This window comes from Hordeum vulgare, chromosome 7H, assembly GCF_904849725.1.
Source record: "Hordeum vulgare subsp. vulgare chromosome 7H, MorexV3_pseudomolecules_assembly, whole genome shotgun sequence".
In the NCBI taxonomy this organism is placed as follows: domain Eukaryota; kingdom Viridiplantae; phylum Streptophyta; class Magnoliopsida; order Poales; family Poaceae; genus Hordeum; species Hordeum vulgare.
In genome coordinates, this window is record NC_058524.1 from 130,365,414 (window position 1) to 130,381,612 (window position 16,199).

Genomic DNA, 16,199 nt, shown 5'->3' on the forward strand with positions numbered 1-16,199 from the left:
AGGATCTTATCTGGCTCTTGTAATCTTTTCGGAGTTCTCTAATACTTTTCAACTATGAGGTAAGAATGGATTCAATCAGTCATATTCCTTCTTCAAGATCAATTAGAATTAATTTTCATCATTGGCTCAACCTGTTCCTTTTCATCATTCTCAAGTGCCTCAATAATTCTTGATGGTCTTTCTCGTAATCATTCTCATCTCGAAGTCTGAAGGAGTGTTTCTCTCAAGTCTTGTTCGTTCTTTTCAAGATTGTCTTTTCAACTTGTGTGATCCTCTCAATTCTTTCCAATCATGAGTAATCCTGTTCATATCTATATGGTGCAGTTCAGTGTTATCATTTCTCGATCCTCCGAAGGCCATCATTTCTGAAGATTTCTTCGTTCTCAGCTTTCATCTTTCATTCTCAAATTCTTCTCAATTGTTGTCTCTTTGTTCGTCTCTCAATTAATCTGGTGCCTTGTGAAAGTTTTCTCTCAGGCGGCGCATGATCTCTTCATTCTATTGTATATCCATCCATTCTTGGTTTCTTTTTTCATTTCAATTCTTGTCGGTGGCTTATTTGAATATTCTCCAATCGAATCATGCTCTCTTTCTCTTCATGTAGCCAAGTTCATTTGTTTTATCCTCTTTGATTTCAATCCATTCCGGTGCTTCTTTCAAGTCTTCTTTAGTTTGTGGTCCATCTCTCTATCTTTCTCCCATCTTTTTCAAGAGGAATAATTGGTATGCTAAATCCGTTGCTTGTCATCAATTTAACTTGATGAAGGATAAGCATAACATAATTCTTATACCTATTTCATCAAGTGATTTCAGTTCTTCTTCCAGAGTGGCTCGTGATATCAAATTCTTATCCCAAGTGTTCTTATCTTTCCTTTTCCGGAGTTCTAAGCTTTTCTCAAGTATCTCTTCATGAAGCTTCATCTAATCTTGCAAGATCAAAATCTTATTCTTTCAATCTAATTCTTTTCTATCATCCCTTCATCTCGGTGTTCTCTAAGTGGTTCTTCATGGTGATTCATCAAGGTTTCAATTATTTCTCAAAGTGTTCTTCAACGTTCTTGTTGGAGAGGCTAAAATATATTGGGATTTGCATTCCAAGTGTAATTCTCCCTCCTTTATCCTCTGAGGTGGTGTTATAACGTTCTTGTTAGTGGAGGAGTCTCAAAGAAAAGTTGATTCAAGAATTAAATATTTTTGAACCCACCAAATCCTTTGATCATGAGATATTTTGACCCATGGTTTCTTCGTTGAGTTATCTTGGATTAGATTTCACCTAAAACTTTTTGTAGGGATTGTTGCTGTTATGGTGATTATCATTGATCCAAGTCCTTTATGTATTCTCTTCGTGTAATAAGTTTGGCCTTCTTGTTTCATCCAATCAATCCTTGTCTCTGTTAGTGGCTGGTTGTCACCTCATTGTTCAGATGGTTTTCATAAGTCCACTATAAGTCCCCTTTCCCTACCGAAGCGCTGCCGAAATTTTGTGTGAATTCTTGCTTGTTTCTCATATCATTCCTCATCTCTTTGCAACCTTCAAGGATCGTTGGTTTCACTCGTTTGTCAAAGAAGCAACTAAGTTCTACCTCTTTCTTTCTCATCCTCTTCCCCTTTCATTCTTAGATCTCGGGGCGAGATCTCTTGTTAGTGTAGGAGTGTTGTGACAGCCGAGACCGACGCTCCAGAACACTCCCCTTTTATTCCGTTGCCGCCCTGTGATTAGATTGTCTGTCGCATTCATCATCGCATCATTTGCATCATCCACATTGCATCGACACTCCATTGCCGACAGCTTTCAAACTTGCATCCGTAATTAGTTGCCGGTTATCTCTATTTTTTTCGTTGACGGTTTTGAGGCCAACCACACTCGCATGCGCCCGCGACACCGTCAAAATCTTGTTTTTAAAACTATGATTAAAATATTATTGGATTGGGGTGAAACTTGGTGTCCGGTCTTATTTTAATATAGGTAGGCCGCGTGCCAATTTTCGTCGCAATCGGAGTCTGTCTGGTACCCGAACGGTCGACCCTAGCGGCACCGTATTCGGTTATCGTCGCACGTTTTTTGGTGTTTAAAAATACGTTGTCGGGTGCCCGTTTTCCCTCTCATCTCCGGCTAGCCTACTCTACACAGCCACCTAGACCATCCCCGCGTGCGAGACCATTCGATTTCGATCACACGGTTGAAACCGGGGCGAAAACTGCTAACCTAGCCCCTCTTGTTATAAAAGGAAGGTTAGCCCTTCCTAATCTGATCCCTCTCTCTATCCCACCTCGTTTCCCATGCCAAACATACCATAGCAGCCACCCAGCTTCTCTCCCACCTCCTCTCTCCTCCCGCTGCAGGCCCACCAGGCCCGCGCAGGGGCCCGCCCGAAGCCCATCTGGGCCTGCCCCAATCTCCCAGCGCCTCCAGTCCCCTCGTCAGCCCCTCCGACAACCTCGCCACCGCGCCATGCCTCGTCGTCCCCGTCGCCGCGCCTCCTCAGCCCCGGCCCAGCTCGAGCCCATCACCAGCCGGCCTGAAGGCCCTCGGTGAGCTGCCCCCCCCCCCCCGTGCCCTATCCTTCGCCTAAGCATCATTTAGCTATTGTCCGCGCGCCTGTTGGGCCCGATACGCCACATTCGACCCGTGCAGATTTTCTAATTAGACTGCGATTAATTATTTTCAGAAAAAATGCTATAATTTCAAACGTCCGTAGATTTTAAACCGTGCATCGGATCGCGACGTTTTATATATGTAACTTGTGTGGTTTTTCGCGTAGATTCATATTTTGCAACTTGCATGCATGTTTGGAGTAGTTTGACCCACCGTTTTCCTAGATTAGCGTGCTGTCCTAATAGGTTAATATCCCGTAGATAAAATGTTCATGATGTTCATGACCCTTTGCCATGTATTTTAGAGTAGTTGCTTGCATTTTTGCATGTAGGAGTTGCCAACAATTTGCTATGTCGTGTTTAGAACATATTCTCGCATATTTGTGTGGCGTTAATTTTATTTTTCAACCCCACATATTATATATGTTTTCGGGGTAGAAAAATCCATAGAATTTAACTATGCATTTAGTTTTGTCTTTTGAGTAAGTTAGCATGCATGGTATTTTTTGCCATGTTGCCCTCTTGTCTATTTTGTGCAATTTATTCTGTACATGATATGCATGAATTCTGAACTAGAGATATGCTCTTGGACATGTATGCTACCCATGGTAATTTTGGTTGCAATAGTAATCCATGTTTAGGTGTTGTTTACTTGTCGTCAACGTGCTAGGAAATAATGTTGATTTGGAGATGTTGAAATATTTCAAAGTCTGAAATCTGATATATTTTGTTGTTGTCTTGCCATGAGTTTTGCTAGTGATATATAGCTCCTTTGGGGTTCGTGCAATGGAGTTATTTGTAGTGCATAAGGTTCTATAGCATGCCGTAGATTTTCATACCATTCGGTGCCCTATAGCATATAGTTTTTCTACTGCCAATATGCTTTCAGATCGAAAACTGCACTGTCAACAATGTTATTTTCACGAAGTCTGAAACTGTGTGCGAGATGCCATTTTGTGAGTTCTTTTCCTAGTGATTCATGTTGCCATGCTAGATGTTATTAGTAGGATATTGTAGTGCATCTTGACCACTATTGCCTCATGTCTTGTTTGAGCATTTTAGAATTATGTAGCTTGTTGTTTTAGGGTGTAGAAGATGCCATGTTGTTGTTTTGGGCAGATTGTAGCTATTCCTTGTTTAGGTTGTATTTGTTGAACCGTTGCTCCGTTTTGATCGTATCCTATATGAAACTTGCTTAGAATCTCGTGTAGGTTCATATTATCTTGCTTATTGTATGTTTTGGAGTGCTTGTGACTATCATTGCATACGTATTGCATTCATGTCATCATATCTTGCGGTGTTCGTATCTTTTGAACCGTATCTCCGTTGGAGATGTTCCATATATGTAAATGGGCTAGTACGACGTGTAGTTTCACATGAACCATTTTGTTTTTCCGTTTAACAAACATAAAATGTGATTAGGACAAATATGGACAGATTTAGAAAGTAACACACGGGGTCATTTCGGAGATGCTATATGTCGTTTCTGACCTCATTTAAAATGCCTAGATAGGTAGATTAATTACGCTTCACCTCTTGACATGTTTAACAACATTTAATATTACCGTATACCTAAACAAGAGTGAACTAAATAATTTGTATGTGGAGTTTCGTCAATATGCAACTCGTTGCTATTGAGCTTCACTTAAGGTGTAGTGTTTGATTGAAGTGAATTGCCATGTCATGCCTTGCATCTGTTCAGTCATGCATCATACGTGTTGATCATTATGTCGGGCATGTGCCGTGGTGAATATCGTGTGTTCATTCTTGTTTCCGGTTTGTTTCTTCCCGATAGAGTTCCGCAAGCATGTCGGAATGTGAGGATCCGTTCGGCTACGTTGGTTCGTGTGCTTCACGTAGTCGTTCTTTTTCCAAGCGGGATCTCAGGCAAGATGATCATTTCCCTAGATACCATTACTATGCAAGTTGTTTCGTTTCTATCGCTATGTCTCATTGCCTACCACCTGTTAAATGTTAGCCTCTCAACTTGGGGTGGGCATTCGGTATAAACCGAATTTTCGGTTTCTACCGTTCGGTTTTTATTCCAATTCGGTTTACGAAACTAAAAACCAAAAATGCAAACATAAAAAAGAAAACCGAAAATTCGCTTAACTGACTAATTCGGTTTGGTATTCGGTTAATACCGAATGCACCTTGCCGTTACTGATTATGGTCAGAGCACCCTCTTATATAGCCTCAAGTCTCTACCTTTTCTCATCAGCCACACGATGTGGGACTAAAGTTTCCCTGGTAAACGCTCGCTCGCCCACTGCTTTTTCTAGCGAAGAGTGACACATGCCTTCATAGTAATTCACAAGAAGTTTGGGCCTTCATAGTACTACCATGTACAGTATACGTGTTCGGTCAGCCCAAGCGAATGCGTTGTCTCAAAAAAATGGGCCCAACCGAGTGCAGCCACACGTGCTAGCGGCTACTGAATCGCGTGTGTCTGCGTGCGCTATTTGCACGTGGGGGAGGAAGTCTGGCCGCATCTTTTTATGGGAGGAAGCTGGCTACATCATCAGCTACGTGGGAAAGAGCTAAGTTTTATACTGTTCGTTGAGATTACTTTGATTTTTTTGGTTGTTCGGTATTAAACCGAACCTGCCGAATTTAATTCGTTTAGTGCAGATGAAAACCGAAATTTACTGTAGCAGCAATAAAAACCGAAAATTCGTTTTTTTTGTATCGGTTTCGGTTCGGCCTTCGGTTAGTCGGTTTTTATGCCCACCCCTACTCTCAACATTGCCATGAAACCTTCAACCTGCTCACAACCTAGCAAACCGCTGATTGACTATGTTACTGCTTGCTTAACCATGTGTTAGCGTTGCTAGTTGCAGGTGCGGTTGCTTCCATGTGATAACATGGGTTCCTTGTTATATCACCATATTATTGCTATTTAATTTAATGCACCTATATACTTGGTAAAAGGTGGAAGGCTCGACCTTTCTGGCCTGGTGTTTTGTTCCACCTTTGCCGCCTTAGTTTCGACTACCATTGTTATGTTCCATAATTGAGCGCTCCTAACACGATCGAGGTTGTTATGGGGACCCCCTTGATAATTCGTTTTAGATTAAGACTGGTGTGGCAAGGTCCAACTTTGGTAATAACTAATGAACCACATAGGGAGTAATTAACCCGAGGGAACTTAATCAACCCCCGGGCCAGTGCTCCTCATGAGTGTTGGCCCAACCCAGAGCACTGTGCGGGGCCAACCAGGGCAACTTGGGTGATTTTTATCAGGCCACTGTACGCGTCGCTTATCCGTCGTGTCCTGAAAACGAGATACGCGGCTCCTGTCGGGATCATCGACACGTCGGGTGGCCTTGCTGGATTAGTTTTACCTTTGACGAAATATCTTGTGCATCGGGATTCCGGTGATGCTTTGGGATTTCTCAGAGTTGAGGTTTTCCACTAAGGAATCCGACGGAGTCACGAGTTTTGTGATCGAGGCTTTCTATGCGGCTTGTGGTAATTTATGATGGACTAGTTGGAGCACCCCCGCAGGGTTAAATCTTTTGGAAAGCCGTGCTCGAGGTTATGTGGCAACGTGGAAACTTTGTTTAACATACGGTTCTATATAACTTGAAGTTAACTTAATTAAAACTTGCCAACTGCGTGCGTAACCGTGACTGTCTCTTTCGTGGGCTCATTCTTCGATCGAGGACACGGTGGGGTTATGTCTGACGTAAGTAGGTGTTCAAGATCATTCATTTGATCATCAGTAGTTCACGTCCGTTATGCGTAGATCTTCCCCCTCTTATTCTTGTACTCGTAAGTTAGCCACCTCATATAATGCTTAGTCGCTTGCTGCAGCCTCACCACTTAACCATACCTCATCCATTAAGCTTTGCTAGTCTTAATACCTTTGGAAATGAGATTATTGAGTCCCCTGTGGCTCATAGATTACTACCACACCAGTTGCAGGTACATGTAAAGAGTTACTGACGTTAGTGCGATGATTGTTCATTTGGAGTTTCTTCTTCTTCGATCTAGGATGGGTTCCAGGCTGGCAACGTGGGATAGCAAGGATGGACATCGTTCTTTTATCTTTTGTTTTCGTCCGTAGTCGGACCCTACTCTTCTTCATGATGATTGTATGTATTGTACTGAAGTGCCTCTGATGTAGCTTGTGGCAAGTGTAAGCCAATTCCATATACTCATCTTTTCAGTACATGTACTTGTAATGATATCCATTCTTGCGAAACGACGAGATGCGCTTCTATCCCTGTCGAGGCCCCCGTGCCAAAATAGGGATATGATCGCATCTTGGGCGTTACAATGTTCTTCATGATCTTCATGGAGATCTATCCGACTTAGTACTCTTTTTTGGTGTGTTTGTCGAGATCCGATGAATTGTGGGTTTATGTTCAGATTATCTTCGAATATTATTTGGGTCTTTCCTGAATTCTTATACGCATCATTTCATATCTTAGCAAGTCTCTTCGAGTTATTGGTTTGGTTTGGCCAACTAGATTGGTAATTCTTGCAATGAAAGAAATGCTTAGTTTTGGGTTCAATCTTGCGGTGTCCTAAACCAGTGACAAAGTAGGGGTAGCGAGGCATGTATTGCATTGTTCCCATCAAGGATAAAAATATGGGGTTTTCATCACATTTCTTGAGCTTATCCCTCTACATCATGTCATCTTACTTAATACGTTACTTTGTTCTTCATGAACTTAATACTCTAGATGCAGGCAGGAGTCGGTCGATGTGTGAAGTAATAATAGTAGATGCAGAATCATTTCGGTCTACTTGACACGGATGTGATGCCTATATGCATAATCATTACCTTAGATATCTTCATAATTATTCACTTTTCTATCAATTGCTCGACAGTATTCACCCACCATATTATTTTCCTTCATGAGAGAAGCCTCTAGTGAAACCTATGGCCCCCGGGTCTATTTTCCATATTATACTTTCAGATCTATAAACCAAAAATATATTGCTGCCATTTATTTACTTTTGTCTTACTTTTAGTTTTAGCAGTCTTTTATATCTATCTCTATCAGATCTCATCCTTGCAAATAACCGTGAAGGGATTGACAACCCCTTTTTAGCATTGGGTGCAAGTGTTTGATTGTTTGTGTAGGTGTTAAGGTTGGGGCCTTGCTTGTTCCTCCTACTGGATTGATACCTTGGTTCTCAACAAATTGAGGGAAATACTTATCTACTTTGCTGCATCACCCTTTCCTCTTCAAGGAAAAACCAACGCACCCCCAAGAAGTAGAAGCCTTCTTCTCCATGCTTGATCCCGCTCCAACAGATATCCTTTTGTCCATGCTAGGCCCTTCATTCATAAGTACAACAAAAGTATCTAACTTAGGCAGCATCATATGTGCATGAACATTAGAAGGATTTCCAAGAAATGAAAGTACCTGGTAATTCAATTGGCGTGCGCGAGCTCTAATAACTGGTTCATTGTGTATAGCAGCTGGGGTTCTGGGTGTAACAATGGTATTGATGTCCTCATCAACACTCACACGCAAAACAACACCCAATTCTATTAAACTCTGCACATGCATAGGAACACTCACCCAAAACTTATTCAGTCTCTTTTTTAAAAGATCCAACATCGCTGACGTTCATTGGTAATAATAGGAAACAACGGAAAAGAACAACGTGATGAAGGTCCTAGGACCAAAGATCCAAAGATAATGTGTTATTGCCTGAGTTAGAATATCCAGGTTTGTACATATCTCTTCTCTAACAAGAACACTTGTATTCAGACTAAAAAAATGCTAGATTTTGGTGTACTTACACACTACCCACTACTTCCACAACAAACCTCCAGGACTGTCTTCAGTGTGCTTGCATTTTGTACATTTGCTTTCAGAAGAATCAACGAGTCATCTCCAAAAAGCAAGTGGGATATAGATGGTGCATCTCGGTAGTCTTTTATACCTTCAATTCCTCCCACTTCTTCTTCGTGAGCTAATAATCTAGAAAGACCTTCAGAACAAATTAAAAACAAATAGGGGGACAAAGAGTCTCCCTGTCTTAAACCTCTTGATGGTATGATCTCTTCCGTTTCCACTCCATTGAATCTTATATTGTATGTCACTGAGGAGACACATTGCATGATCATCTCCACCCAAAGCGGGTGAAAACCCAATTTCAACATCATTTGTTTGAGAAAACCCCATCCTACCCAATCATATGCCTTCATCATGTCCAATTTCACTGCACAAAACCCATTAGAGCCATGGATCTTCTTTTTTATTGCATGAAAACATTCATAAGCTACCAACATACTATCAGTTATAAGTTGCCTAGGAACAAAAGCACTCTGTTTTGGAGATATTACCTTCAGAAGAATCTTCTTGAGTCTATTTGCGATCATTTTTGAAATGATTTTATAAACCACATTGCATAAGCTAATAGGTCTAAACTGTGTGATTACCTTCGGCTATCCACCTTTGGAATGAGCACGATATTCATTTGATTCCATCCTTTCGGTATTTTCCTTGTATGAATTGCCTCCAACGCCTAATCAGTAAGATCATCACCAAGGATGTGCCAAAAGTGTTTGAAGGAAACAACATGCAGTCCATCGGGTCTGGGTGCCTTCATATCTCCAATCTGAAAAGGGCCTTGCGGATCTCCTCCCGAGAGTATGGCGCCATCAAAAGTGTATTCATCTCTAAAGTGACTTTTGGTTTTACCGTATGCAATAATCCTTGATCATATTTGGTAACATCAGAAGAAAAAAGACCAGAGAAATAGCCTGAAATATGCGGGCTAGGGTTATCATTGCCCTCAACCCATCCGTTATTATTATCTTTCAGTTTCTTAATCAAATCCCTCCTCCTCCTAGGAGATGCAAAGTGATGAAAATACTGGCTATTACGATCACCTCTACGTAGCCATCTAACATTGCCTCTTTGGGCCCAAGAAATTTCCTCTTGATATAGTAATTTTTCTATGAGTGCCAATAGTTCTTTTTGCCTCGACCGGACCTCATCAGTAAATGTGGCTTCCATCGGGAGCGATGTTTTGGCTCTCAAGAGCATATGCTCCCGGGTGAACACTAACGCGAAAAATATATTAAATGTTTTTGAATTTTTTTGAATTTTTTGTAGATGATTGTATTAGTGTTGCAAACACGCATGACAATTTTCGTGCGATAAGGAGCAGCGGTGTTTCGTCACGAAAAAATAAATTTAGAATGACATTTTGGGGTAACTTTTGGTGTTCAATTTGTTTTTTTGCACAAGCCAAAATGTTTTACCTTGTTGCCTTAAAATTTACAGGTAGCATTTGGATGTGACAAAGTACACAAATAAATTTTGTCTTGATTTTTTTTTATTTTAAATTTTTTTTTGGCTCCGGGAGCCGAATTGCATTTCCGGCTTTCATCAACTTTTTCAATTCCTTTTGGGCTTTATTCAACCGAATTCGAGGTCCTTTAAGGACTCTTTTGTCCCACTCATGCAGGTTAAGGTGGACATCATCAACCCTTTCTTTCAAAGTTGTATGGAGGCCTTGATGGTGTGCCTTTCGCCATGCTGTTTTTATGATTTCCTCCACCGTTTCTTCTTCGAGCCACCTTGCTTCAAAATGCATGTTATATTATGGTTTTGCAGCCACTCCCGCAAGGTACTCCGTATCTAACATCATGGGCCTATGATCAGATTTGCCCATTTTCAAATTACATAGGGCTTCATATGGATGCATACCCATCCACTCACCATTAGTTAGAGCTCGATCAAGTCGCTCTTTTAGGTCACCAAGAAATCATGTGAATTTATCTCCCACATAGTCAATCAGTCAATGAATCTTGAAAGGCTTTCAAGCGAGCTTGCTGTCTTGTCAGTCCTCCCTCCTTTTCTGAGGACAACAAGATCTCGTTGAAATCTTCAATGATGACCCAAGATAACTAGATTGAGCGTGCAAATCTCGTGTGTATTGATATGTACGATCCTTGTGCTATCAAATGGTTTTCATAGATATCCGTCAACCTTTCAATATCCTCATTTGAAGTTTCTTTACTGATATCCTTAGTAAATTAATATAAAAACATTTAGATCACTGTATTGAGTATTAGTTTAGAGAGGTAGTATTTTTAAAATTTTACTAGCAAAGGATCCTTGAGCAGCTCGGATTTCAGGCGGATCCGTCCCGCCGCCCGCCCGCTGCTGTCCGGCGTGCGCTCGTCGTCCCCTCTGGCTGCAGGATATGTGCGCGGACTCCTCCTAAATGAATACGCCTCTTCTGAATCATCGCGCTGAATCCCACCATCTCAGCCCCCGCACCAGTATTCGCGCCGTCCACCGGGCTCGAGCGAACCTACATGAGGCGGCCATCGCCGGAACGAGTTCTCTCTAGAATGGTTCGATCTGCACCCTACCAGGCTAGCGCGTGGATCCCCCCCCCCCCCCCCCCCCCCCCCCCCAACAGGCGCCGGCTGTGTTGCGCAGGACGCGGGCTGCTCTGTTTCACGAACTGCCAGCGCCGCCCGGCCGCATGGCTGGTGTTCGACGGATTGCCCCAGTGGGTGTCGAGTCGAAGTTGTTCCTCTTGGGGACTGCGTCTCTGAGGTTAAAGAAGTTGAGATTTTATTCAGGAGACTTGGCGTCAAGCACGGCGAGGACTGTGCTCAATTGTTCTGATGCCTGTCAAGTGACACTGCCATACACCTGCACACTCCGATTCCAGGTATCTTCCCTGATATTGGCTTCTATTAGTTGTTGCCTTGTGTCGGTGTATTGTCCGACATTGCTGCTTGCAATTGATGCCGAAAGCTACAAAGTGCCCCACATCATCAGAGATACCAGTGAAGAGGCTCAAAGATCGTAGCTTGGCATCAGTAAATTTTTCTGTCTGACTATATGTTTGTAGTCTTACACAATAGCTAGCAATGCTGGAACTAGCAGCTATTCTTTTGGTCAATTGTACAAAAAAGGAAAAAACATTATACATATCTGTAGAGTATGGAGTACCATATGGGAAATACATGTGAACAAGGAACTCAATATGTTAAATGCAGATACAGATCTTCCATTTGAATCAAAATGAAAGCACATAAAACATCACATGATGCCTATCATTTCTCAACACTAGTTGCTTCATGTGGAATTTCCTTTGTGGCGTCGGTCCTTTTATAGAGTGACCAGGCTGCACACCCTGCAACACAGACCAGCACAGGGATGACTAGACAGATGACATTCCTGGACGTCTCCCACTCCCTTGTGCTTCCTGCTGCGTAGGCACCCAGGAGGCCGAGCATGTTCAGCAGAATGGCCGTGTGCATTGGCCAGAGTAGCAACTTGTGGCCATGCAGCGTCTTTGGAAGAAGCAAGACGACGACGGCAATAGAAGCCATAAATGAAGTGGAGTTGCTATAGAAGAAAGCTTGGTACCGACTTGTGTTGATGTCGTGGAGGATTGAGTTGCCTGCAGAGTGCCCTTTGCTGTTGCCTTGCCAGAGGCCACCTGGAGGTTTAAGGCCACTTTGATATGTCACACTCGCGGCCAAGACTCCTAGCAGCATCAAGTACTCCCGAAGGTCCTTGTTTCTTTTGTCTTCAGGGTTGTCTTCTTTATCTTGGGGTTCCTTCTCATTTTTTTCTTTGAGGCGGTGGTCCTCCTCTCTTGATCCAGCGGATTCAATATCTGTGCTGGGGTCTCTTCTTTCAGAAGGCTGAATACTGCCGACTCCTTGCCCGGAGAGTTCATCTTCTTGATCATGGGACACACAACTGCCGCTGCTAACTTGCCCAGAGGTCTTCTTATTCGGGGTTTGATTCCGGGTTTGACTCCAGAAGTAAATGACCAGCAAAATTACAAATGCAAACACTGCAGCAACCAATGTTAATACATAGATGGAGGTTCGTAGGTGGCGGGAGCTTCCAGCAGCATAGGCGCCCATGAGCCCAAACATGCCTGCCACCATGCAAACATAGAGTGCATAGCACCGTATGCCTGGCCTGTATAGATTCGGGTTCACAAGGAGAACAATTAGAGCTACGGATGCCATGAAGCTCATTGCATTGCAGTAGAAGAATGCCCTGTAACGGTGAGGGAAGTTATCTAGGAGGACTGGGAATCCTGCATGGTGCCCCAAGTTGTCATCCGCTGACCAGAAGCCGCCAGGTGGGGTCAACCCAGCTTGGTAAGTGAGTGTAGCGACCAAGATTGCCAAGAGCAACAACACCTCACGCCTACTATCCAATCCATTCTCTTCTTCCGGCTTGTTCCTGTGGTCTAATGTGAAGAAAACGATATGAATCACCACATAGACAAGGACAGCTCCAGCGAGGGCGACCACGTATATGGAGGTGCTTACATCTCTGCACTCCCTGCGGCATATGCACCTATGAGGCCGAACAAATCCAGTAACATGGCTGCCTCCAGTGTGTGGCGCTTAAGTAGGGAACTACTCTGGACCATTGTGATGACAATTAATGATGCCACAAAAGCTGCTGAGTTGCTATAGAAAAACACCTTGTACCGTGTAGGATGCGTCGTGAGCAGTATAGGGTCCCCACCCTTATGCCCATCCTGGTCATCTGGCCAGAGGCCGCCCGGTGGATCTAGCCCAGCTTGGTAAGTGATGCTCGCAACGAGAGTAGCAAGCAATATAACAAGATTGCGTGCTTTTTCCAGAGCTTCGTTGGCCTGGGAGTTTCTCGATTCTTTGGCGTTGGCTTTTACCGGTGCCTTGTTGGTTCTTTTTGAGGCTTCATTGGTCTTGGCTCTTTCCATTGCTTCGCTGGCCTCGTCTTTTCCCAGTGCTTCATTGCCCCTGGTAATTTGGCAGTACTGAGTTAAACATAGTTAAGTTGCAGGATACAATGGAGGATACCTAATCAAATCCCCCTATGTCCACGCAAAAGAAAAGACAAAGGAGGATAACTAGTGCTTACGTACCTACTAGACTCGACGAATAATTCCTTTATGTTTTTCAGCCAGCCTGTAGCATTTTCAGGAATGGCTTTGGTTATAGCGACTTGAAGGAAGATATACCCAAGGACCACACCAATCAGACAAACAACATAGGTAGTGGTGTCAAGCTCCCTGCAGCTCCCAGCAGCATAGGCACCAACAAGGCCAAATAGCGCGATGATGATGAACACATACAATGCTAAAAACCGCACAAACGGCCCGCTTAGCTTGTTTGCAGGTAAGGAGAGTATCAGCTTCTTGTCAAGGAGCAGAATGATAATAAGTAGGGATGAAACGAATGCAGTGGTGTTGCAAACGAAGAATGCCTGATAGCGGCTGGAGTTGTGTTCCTGCAGAACTGGGTTGCTGACACGGTGGCCATCCTGGGAGTTGCTCCAGAAGCCACCTGGTGGGTTCAGCCCAGCCACATATGTGATAGTAACAACAAAGGTCGCGAGTAGCATCAAGACCTCATGCTGATCTTCACGCTTGTGTTTTTCAGAGTCCTCGCCTTGCTTCTTCGAGAAGACATAGACGAAGAAAGCAATCGCAATGTAGGCGAGGACGGCTGACATAATCACTGAAGAGTAGATGGTTGTGAATGCATCACGGCAGCTTCCAGCAGCATAGGCCCCCATGAGGCCAAGTAAATCGAGAACCATGAGCACCCGTAGCGCAGCTGCCCAGGGTTTGGACTCGCTGTCCAGAATGAGGAGGAGGAGGCATACCACAACTGACGCGGCGAATGCAGTCGCATTGCAGTAGTAGAACGTGAGGTAGCGGTGGTAGTGGGTATCATGGAGGATCAGGTCGCCAACAAGGTGTCCATCCTTTGTGTCTTGCCAGACCCCCCCAGGCAGGTTGAGCCCCGCAGCATATGTCACCGTCGCAACCAGAGTGGCCAGAAGAAGAAGGTACTTCTTCAGCTGGTACTCTGTTGAACTTGGAACTGAAGGTGTTGAACTTGGACCTGAAGGCTTCTTGCCGTCTGGCCCCATTAGATTATGGGATACTACTTGTCGCTGGGCGGCTTTGCAAAAAATGGTGGAGTGGAGCACGAATAAGGTGCTTTCAGGCGATGTGAAGACCTGCTCAGTTGAGCTCTTGGTTTTATAGCTGCGCAGGTGCAGAACTGCAGATAGCGTCACCACACCTTGGCCATGATGTTTCCCTAGCAGCTGCCTGTTTTATAATTATGGCACGACTCCATCAATTTGTCTTGTTTAAAAGTTTTATCCCGCTTTCTTTCACAAGCTTGTACAGCAACTGAATAAACATTTGCTAGCTGATGACTTGAAGTAGTATGTGTTCACACGCCAGGTTTCAATTGACCATGCTGCAATTTATTCACATCTAGGTAACTTCTTTTTCCTGCATATACTCTAAGTTGTAGTACTTGTTTTGTTCCAAGAGAGTTTATTTGAAAAGTGTAAAAATGCCTTAAATATTGTTTTGTGTCATCATTATACTAGTCCCATAACTGATGAAAAATAGACAAATACTCACTGGTCTTGTCATCCCAGACAGGGAGTGCAGTTGTGTGGACAAGACAATACTTAGTTTATGTGACCACACAAGACTTGCCAATTATATTCCTTTCCTAGTACGTAGCATCGTTGAGTTCTGGGAGATGCTTATGCCATGTGGCTTCCTTGCATTAGCTGTATGCCAATACATAAACGTTACTTACACCCAAGTTGAAGTTAGAAATGTAGGCATGTTTATCGTTTCCTCTCTGACTGACGAGCTTCAATCATTCATATCAACTGCCGTATGTTACTTACATAATCACATAAGGAGACCAAGTTAATTCTTTGTATAATGATTTAGTTGTGTTACCAGAGGCTAGTCTAACATGTCATGATGCTGAAGAATTAAATATATTGTGTAGGAAGCTGCTGGCACAAGGCTTGGCATTAGCTGGTATCTGAGTTGGAATGCATATGGGGAATGACTTGGTTCGTATTCAATGAACTTCCCCGGATGGACTGCATAGTTGGTTTCCGGTGAAATGCCTATTGGATGAAGTCATGTGCAAGATCAATCATTCTGGGACTGCAGATCGTAATCCCATGGCTTGCTGGTCTATCCCACGGTGGATCGTGTACAGCTGTGTTCCGGTAGAATACCTGAGCTACATGCTACAACGCTTGGCATTTGTCTGGCTTTACAATTATCTCAAGTCATTCTGTCCATCATGGTTCATCATGCTGCTGTTGTGCTATAACGCTACTTGGATTCATCAGGATACATAAATGAACTCTGTGCTTACATTTTTGTGCTATTTATTTATAAATAGGATGTCGAACCCGGTCTATATGGCTTCTAAAAACAAGTGGTTAAAAAGATACATTTTCTGCGAGGAAAACAAATAATATGTGTGGAAAATATTAGTGTGGGGACCCAAATTAGTAAACATCACTCACACCCATATTGGAGTTAGAAATGTAGGCACATTTATCCTCTCTCTGACTAGCGAGCTTCAATCATTCATACCAACTGCCGTATGTTATTCCATAATTACATAAGGAGACTATAAGCTAGTTCTTTTTATAATGATTTAGTTGCATTGCCTGAGGACAGTGCGCCATATCATTGATTCGGATGAATGAAATATATTGTAGAGGAGGCTATTGATGTAAGTCTTGGCATAAGCTGACATTTGAGATGGAACGCATCTGGGGAGTGACTTGATTTGTGTTTGATAAAAACTG

The 16,199-nt window shown here is 43.2% G+C and overlaps 1 long non-coding RNA gene and 1 pseudogene across 1 annotated transcript; one reads left to right on the plus strand and one right to left on the minus strand.

Moving 5' to 3' along the window:
* The first annotated feature begins 11,008 nt into the window (after nt 1-11,008).
* LOC123413500 lies at nt 11,009-15,802 on the plus strand. Its single transcript, XR_006613756.1, has 2 exons — nt 11,009-11,256; nt 15,377-15,802. It is a non-coding gene; the product is annotated as an uncharacterized LOC123413500 (long non-coding RNA).
* LOC123413498 lies at nt 11,250-14,939 on the minus strand (annotated as a pseudogene).
* Nucleotides 15,803-16,199: the final 397 nt, after the last annotated feature.